The following is an 8,702-nucleotide window of genomic DNA, read 5'->3' on the forward strand; positions in this document are numbered from 1 at the left end:
CCCTCAACAATGTTCAACACGGAGAAATGTAAACCCCCCCTTTCCCATCAATTTGCATTTCAGGTGCCAATGTTTTCGAAAGGTCGAGGTGTACATAGAACTGTCATTGACAAAGGCGCTTCGACCTTTGTCATGTCTACTTCATGTTGGCTTGACTTGGGTTCTCCAACCCTCTCTATGTCGTCGAATTCCCTTAAAGCATTCGATGGCCATACATTCATACCAAAAGGTTACCTTGCTGACTACTCCATCACTTTGAGTGGGAAAACAGTAACAGTAGACATTGAAGTGGTGGATGGAAAACTCGACTATAATCTACTTTTACACTGCAGTTGGACTTACACCATGACTGCCATCGTGGCTACGATTTTCCTTATCATTGTTGATTTGGGATAGCATCATATGTGCTCTAGCCACGAAATTTGGTGGAGAGGTTGGGGCACATGGGATCTCCAATACCCAGAAAGGGTTTGCGCAGATTCTAAACAGATCAGGAGATATTAAAATAATTAATCTTTTTAATGGAGTTTCTAAGTCTAAACTTAGGGAAAATAAAATATTAATGTGTATTAATATGAATCTGTGTTAGAGTGGTCCAAAATACATGGATCAAGCCAAATCTAATCTTAGCCGTTGATTAGGGACTTAATCTTGGCCTTTGAGATGTCAACAGGGAAAGTATAAGAGGACGCTTGAGGGTCACTTGGAGATCACACCAGATGATCAGTCATTCTATTCTTTAGAGCGGGGTTTACTAAGAGAGATAGAATCAGTGATTAGGAGAGCAGCTGAGAGTCATTAAGTGCAGAGAAACAGAGAAGGAAGAGATTGTGCTGGGAAAGCAACGTAGCAGCCAAGGAGGGTGATGCAGAACTAGTAAGGGCTCACGCAGTGCCACGCGGAGGCAACCAAGTGCTGCGCTGACCACCAGAGGGGCCAGCGCAGCTAACGAAGAGGGTCCCAGAGCTGACGTAGGGCCAACGTGAGACAAAGAGGGGCTGACGCAGTCCAGTTTGGGCAGACACTGGGGTTGCAGAGCAGTTTTGTGCAAGGAGCTGCTGGAAGGATTTTCCGGGGTTTCAGCCAGGAGATTTCTCTCAAACCGTGAAGTATAGTTGCTAAGGAAATTCTCTATTGGGTAGGTCAGTTTTAGCACCCAGATTGTACTCTGATATTGCTTAATAAGAAAACCCTTCGATAGTCGCACTGGTTTTCTCACATTAGGTTTTTCCGGGGACATTAGTCCAAAAATAATGGTGTCATCTGGTGTGTTTGTTCTTGTCTCTTTTAGTTGCTGATCTGTAATATGTTGAGAATAAACTAGTGCCTATTTTCAGCATTTACTTCGTAAATAACTTGTTAAAGAAAAAATAACAAGTAGGTAGGAATAAATCAGAAAAAGTGCATGAAGGGTTTCTAAACTAAATAAACTTAGAAACTTCAACATGGTATCAGAGCGTGATTGTAGATCACAAGAAGACTAAAAGACATCAGCCGAGCGGAGTAATAGCAGCAGAAAACAGTTGTCCCTAGGTGACAGAAGTTGTTTCTAGTAGCGCAGAAGCTAAGGAAGTGTGACGCAAAGCCAACCAGAGCCATGCAGAAGATGTCGGCAACTGCGCAGAGCCTCTGAGAGGCCAGCGTTGCTGACGCAGGGCATCCCAGGGCCGATGCAGACCCATCTGGGGTGACGCAGAGCCAGTGTGGGGCAGAGAGGGGCTAACGTAGTTCATAGAGAGGCAGTTGCGGGAGTCTTGAAGGCTGCAGAAGTATTGCAGAGTAGAGCTGGTGAGGTACTGTAGTCAGAACAGTACCTGACAAAGCAGGGCCAGAGGAGTTGTTACCGAGGGTTTCTAGCCGAGGAACCTGGATCAGCAGTGCAGTTGCACAAGACGATCAAAGTAGGGGGCATCTCGACAAGCGGCAGAAGGATTTCTAGGAGGGAAATCAGGACTTAGAGGGAGTCCGGAAGAGACCTTCCAGATGGGAAGTAGAGACTCATAGGAGTTGAACAGAGAACTTCCAGGAGGGAAGTAGAGGAGCATCATGGCACTACACGGGGTAAGAGACTAGGATAGATTGGACGGAGCATCGAACTTCGCAGTCTGGAAGGCCAAAATCATATCAGTGCTTGATAGGAATTGTGTCAAGAACTTTGCCTTGAATGTTATAACTGTCCCAGTTGACAGTTGCCAAGTGCATTATCCTCGACGGGGTCAAAGATCATGTGGTACCACATATAGCAGTTGAGATGTGGGAGGCTCTCAAGAACCTGTACCAGCGTACTTCTGTGCAGAGAAGAATGCTGCTCGCGAACCAGATGAGGTCGTATCAGATGAAGAAGGGTCAATCAATTGACACCTTCTTCGGAGGACTGAATGAGATCCGAGACTAGTTGACTGCTATAGGAACAACACCGGATCAGGAGCTTATGGTGAGGACAACTCTGAATGCTGTCTCAGAAGATTGGGAAGTGTTTGTCCAGAGTATCTTGGGTAGAGGAACTCTCCTACCTTGGGACGAGATGTGGGCAACTCTTCGCCAGGAAGAGATTAGACGACAGTTGAAGATAGGTAGAAACAACAAAGAGATCAAAGTTTAGGAGGAGGAGGAGAATGTGGCCCTAGCATCTTGAGGGAAAGCAGGAGAAGCAGAAGAAGAAAGACCTCTCCAAGATCAAGTGCTTCCACTGTGGGGAGATGGGTCATTATGCCAACTAGTGCCCAAGGAAGAAGAGTAGGGGAGAGTCTTTCGAGACCAAGGTAGCGCCAGCACGGGCAGAGAAAGAAGTTTTGACAGACGATGACTGTGCCATGAGTGCACATGCACCACTTGAGCGAAAGTGGGGAGACGTCGAGTTGTAGTCAGGCGGACTACAGGCGATGAGGGACAGGATCCTTGAGGTACCCAGCCTCTTGGATTAGACCTTGCTATGAGAGCCTTGACGAGGAGTAGTAGGACTGGCTGAGTGGGTAGAGACGGATGTGGATGGAGTGGCAGAGAGAGCTACAATGCAGAAGTCCCGAGACAACACAGAGCTAGCAGGCTGCAGCAGTGCGAGAGTCACAGGAGTGTTGCACCAGTGCAGGACGACACAGAGAGGTGTGCAACAGTGCGAGATGTAGGAGAGTTGTTGCAATAGCATAAAGGTCAGAGAGGGAGCACTTGTTAGCGGCAGAGGGAGCTTCAGCATCAGAGGGTGTTTCTAGCCCAATAGGGAGGCAGTTGGGAGATCAGTTACTTACTTCTCAATAACTGAGTTGCAGTGCAACAGTGGACAGCAAAAAGCAGCATGATGAGAGGAGGTGTAGTGCGGATGCAGTGCTGGGAGAAAGGAGCAGCAACAACACGGATGCAGAGGCAGCTGTCGTACAGATGCAGCAGTGGTAGTGGAAAAACCGTGGGCAGCAGTACAGGAGGCAGTAGTGCAGAGGATGTTGGGCAAGAAGGCCTAGCATTAGCACAGGTACCGATGCCAGATGATCAGAGTAATACTCAGTGAGGAGTATTGCTAGAGCACAGTCCTCGCTAAGAGGGAGTGTTGATTTGGGGTAGCATCGGACGTGCTCTAGCCACGAAATTTGATGGAGAGGTTGGGGCACATGAAATCTCCGATGTCCAAAAAGGGTTTGGGTAGATTCTAAACAGATCAGGAGATATTAAAATAATTAATATTTTTAATGGAGTCCCTAGGTCTAAACTTAGGGAAAATAAAATATTAATGTGTATTAATATGAATCTGTGTTAGAGTGGTCCAAAAGACATGGATCAAGCCAGATCTAATCTTAGTCGTTGATTAGGGACTTAATCTTGGCCGTTGAGAAGTCAACAGGAGAAGTATAAGAGGAGGCTTGAGGGTCAGTTGGAGATCACACCAGATGATCAGTCATTCTATTCTCTAGAGCGGGGTTTGCTAAGAGAGATAGAATTAGTGATCGGGAGAGTAACTGAGGGGCATTGAGTATAGAGAAAAAGAGAAGGCAGAGATTGTGTCGGGAAAGCAGCGCAGCAGCCAAGGCGGGCGACGCAAAGCCAACAAGGGCTCATGCAGGGCCATGCAGAGGTAGCCAAGTGCTGCGCAGGGCACCAGAGGGGCCATCATAGCTGACGAAGAGGCTCCCAGCGCTGACACAGGGCCTCTTGGGGCTGACGCAGGCCTAGAAAGGTTGACACAAGGCCAACGTGAGACAGAGAGGGGCTCACGCAGTCCAGTTTGGGCAGACGCTGGGGTTGCAGAGCAGTTTTGTGCTGAGGAGCTGCCGGAAGGATTTTCCAAGGTTTCAGCCATGATATTTCTCTCAAACTATGAAGTATAGTTGCTAAGGAAATTCTTTGTTGGGTAGGCCAGTTTCGGCCCCCAGATTGTACTCTGATATTGCTGAATAAGAAATCCCTCAGACAGCTGCACCGTTTTTCCCGCATTAGGTTTTTCCAGGGACATTGGTCCAAAAATAATGGTGTCATGTGGTGTGTTTGTTCGTCTCTTTTAGTCACTGATTTCTAATATGTTGAGAATGCACTGGTGTTTATTTTCAGTATTTACTTTGTAAATAACTTGTTAAAGAAAAAATCAGTGTTGATAATATCGGTATCGGGAAAATATCGGCGAGGGTCCGGAAAATATCTTATCGGAAATATCGGCGAAAATATCGGCAAAATATCGGCAAATATCGGCAAGCATAAAAAATGCATAATATATTCATTTTTTTCAGATTTCTAAACATATAAAGCAATAACAACATGAACTAAACACATTGGCACATAAATATGAAGAAGGCATTGATATATATGATGTCAAATAGAAATGATACATCAAACTTCAAAGGCGATACCAAATCCTGTTGATCCCTGATAATTGTCCAATCAAGGACTCAAACAAAATAACATCACATACCCTGCTGATCCCTGATAGTGATAATTGTCCATTCAAGGACTCAAACAAAACAATAACAATCACAAGCAAGGATAAAGTTATAAACATCATGCACCCTGCAGCAGAGTAATAAATATTAAATGTTGTATATCCTAACCTATACAGCATCTATTACTTTGATGTTGGTTACTTTGAAGTTTGATGTATATGCCAGAAAATCATAGGTGCAGACCTCTACAATTCAGGACAAACAGCAAGTCATTATGGTGTGCTTTGATCTCTTTCCATTGAGCCACTGCATAAATAGAAATAGAATAATTGAACTGGACAGATTTTCAATCAACTTCAATCAAACACTTAGAAATTAAAGGGAAACAATATCTTGGCTATTGAAGAACTGAAGGGATTGGAAAGTGGTCGGCTATTGAAGAACTGAAGGGATTGGAAAGTTGTTGGCTATTTGGATAATCGAGTGGAAGATGCAGGACATGCATGCCTTTGGCTTGGAATCTCAGTATTAAAGGCAACATTATGATGACAAAGGGAAGTGGATTAATAGTGAAGACGACATTCCTTATGTAGGGTTGGGGTCAGAGCTGGGAGTGCAAGAAATTAAGGGCAGGTTTGAGGAAGATCCACCAACAATTGAACACTGTTAAAGAGGCATTTGGAGACCATCCTGCAATCAAAACCAATGCCATCAACATCAAGTAGCAGATCCTTTTCAGCTACAGGAAATTGCTGGAGCACCAGATTCTTGAGGCTTCTGTCGTAAGGAATTTTGGAGAACAAGATATAAAATGGATTTTGGAGAACAAGATATAAAATGGAGTATTGAGTCTTATACCTAATCTACAAATATCCAACAGCACAGCTGTATTCCCTACGGTCAGTGACTCAGTATATTCTCAAGGTTGTATTTGTGTCTATTATATACTACCATATCAATGTCGCTGCCATATCAAGGTTACTTGTCATATCGGAGATCACTGTTATACCAAGTTCATTGCCATATTATAGTTACAGCCATATCAAAAATGATTGTTCTGTATAGAACCCAGTCAAGCCTCCAAGTTACCGTTGTGCTATTCTTGCATCAAAATCAGAGATATATAAATCACAGTCATGCAAACTGACTGCCATATAAAAGATCGTTGTCATAGAACAAGGTTATTGTCATGTCAAAGGGTTACTCTATCATACACGGTTACAGTCATCACAAGTATCATTTCCAGCATACATTATTCTTCACTGTCGTGTATAAGGCATATATTGAACTTTTGAAGGCATATATTGTAACTGTAAGGTACCTGTATCAGTGGACAGCGCCCCAATGGAAAACCGTCATTGGCAGCAACCTTCTAGCGCCCCTCAAACGAAAACGACAGCACCGTTTCAGCGCCCCAATGGAAAACGACAGCACCCTCAAACCCTCGGGCCTCCTTCGCAGCAAAATGACTAAACAGATAGCGAAAAAATTCATTTATACAGCTCGGCGTAAATTTTTTTAACCCCATCCGCGATATTTAGGATCGTCGCGCGATATTTGGGAAAATATCGCCGAAATATCGTATTTATCGCGAGATTTTCAAAATTGGAAAATATCGCGCTATTTTCCGGCCGATATCTCGTTTCACATAAAATAGCGCGATATTTACGAATATCGCCGAAATATCGGCGATATTATCAACACTGGAAAAAATAACAAGTAGGTAGGAATAAATAAGAAAAAGTGCATGAAGGGTTTCTAAACTAAGTAAACTTAAAAACTTCAACAATCATCCTATTTCCATTGGATGGAAGAATAGTCATGGTGGACCAGTTGTCCTTCTGCACCCCAGATTACTCCCCGTTGCCTAGTGAAACTATACCTTTAGTGGGTGGAATATCTGACTCTTATGTCAGTATTGGTATCAGTCTTTTGAAGGGTTCTTCCCTGATGGGTTGCTTTCCTCTCCCGCCGCTCGCGGTTCTACAAATGGTTTCTATGGTCTCCCCTATTCTTCATGACCCAACCGATCCCTGGATCCTCTCGACCCCTTTAGACATTGACTCTTATGGAGAACAAATGTCGCTGTCACCAGTCGAATTGGCCTATCAAGCCATTCAATTTGCATCTGATTCTCCTATCACTTTGGTCACGACCAACGGTACCATCTCCTCTCCCACAACTGCTCCCTCTAACGATCTCCTCAATCAAGTCCTACCTTCGGACAAAGCTATTCGAGAGATCATGTGTTTAGAGGAGCGACCTTGGGAAAACTCTCACCATTGCATTTCGATATATGATTCGGACGCAACCCCTATACAAATCCTATCCTTTGAACCACCTAAGGTCGTTCCCTCGAGTTATACAACCGTCCAAACTTTGGATTCGGAAGGGAACATGGGCAATCTTTCAAAGACAATGCTCATTGATATCTCAATCAAGATAGGCATCATGGAAAATATATAGATTGGAGCCGATTGCAATCCTGTGGAAATTTAAAGCTTCCCCTGCCTTTTCAAGGAATTTCGCGATGTATTTGCTTGGTCTTACGAGGAAATTCCCAACATAGATCCATCTATCGTCAATCATGAGATCAATGTTTATGACAATGACAGGCCTGTTCGCCAAAGACTCTGACCAGTCCACCCCCACAAAACTGTAGCCATCAAGACTGAGGTGGAAAAATTATTACGTGTTGGTTTTGTTTACCCCATTCCCTTAACGGAATGGGTTTCCAATTTGGTTCTTGTAGATAAAAAATAGGGTACCATCTTGGTGTGTCTCGACTACAGGGATTTGAAAATTGCGTGTCCAAAAGATAATTATCCGACCACGTTCATTGACCAGATAATCAACGCTTGTGCCAATTGCGAATCCTTCTCCTTTATGGATGGTTTCTCAGGCTATAACCAAATTTCCATTAAACCTGTGGATTAACACAAAACCGCCTTCATTTTCCCTTGGGGAATATTTGCATATAGAAAACTCCCATTTGGTCTAAAGAATGCTGGAGCAGCCTTTCAATGGGCCATGGACTATGCATTCCATGATATTAGACACATTGTTCAAGCTTACTTGGACGACCTCCCAGCCCATTCCAAGAAGCGAGCTTAGAACCTAGTTCATCTCCGAGAAATTTTTCTTAGGTGCAAGTTCTATAACATACGTTTGAATATGCACAAATGCGTATTCTTTGTCAAGTCTGGACGCCTACTTTGTTTCATTTTCTCCAAACACAGTATTAGGGTTGATCCTTATAAGGTAAAGGCAATTACTCAATTTCTCGTGCCACAATCCATTTTACAGCTCCAACGTTTGCAAGGGAAAGCAAACTTCTTACAACGATTCATGGTGAACTATGCCGCGCTGACGAAAGGCTTTATGCGCTTATGAAGAAAGGAGTACCATACTTTTGGGATGATCAAGCCCAACGATCATCTGATGCCTTGAAAGAGATACTTATATCTGCCCCACTACTCAGTGCTCCCAACTATTCGTGTGACTTTCTCCTATAGCTGGCATCCTCACCATCCTCCATTGGTATGGTGTTGGTTCAAACCCACGATGATCTTAGTGAGAATGTGATCTATTATCTCTCGAAAGGTCTTGCTGGGCTCGAACTCCGATATTCACATGTGGAAAAGTTGTCCTTGACAGTTGTCTTTGCTGTCAATCGCTTCTGACACTATATACTACTACGACAGAATACCGTAATTGCTTTGGAGAATCCCATGAGAGACATTTTGCCTCGTCAAGTCATCGGAGGAAAATATTCCAAATGGATTGTTATCCTCTAGCAATTTCATTTGGTTTTCACCACTGCCAAGGCGAAAAAATCCT

This window comes from Pinus tabuliformis, chromosome 4_1, assembly GCF_031772625.1.
Source record: "Pinus tabuliformis cultivar Carrire ecotype Pingquan chromosome 4_1, CPIR1, whole genome shotgun sequence".
Lineage (NCBI taxonomy): Eukaryota > Viridiplantae > Streptophyta > Pinopsida > Pinales > Pinaceae > Pinus > Pinus tabuliformis.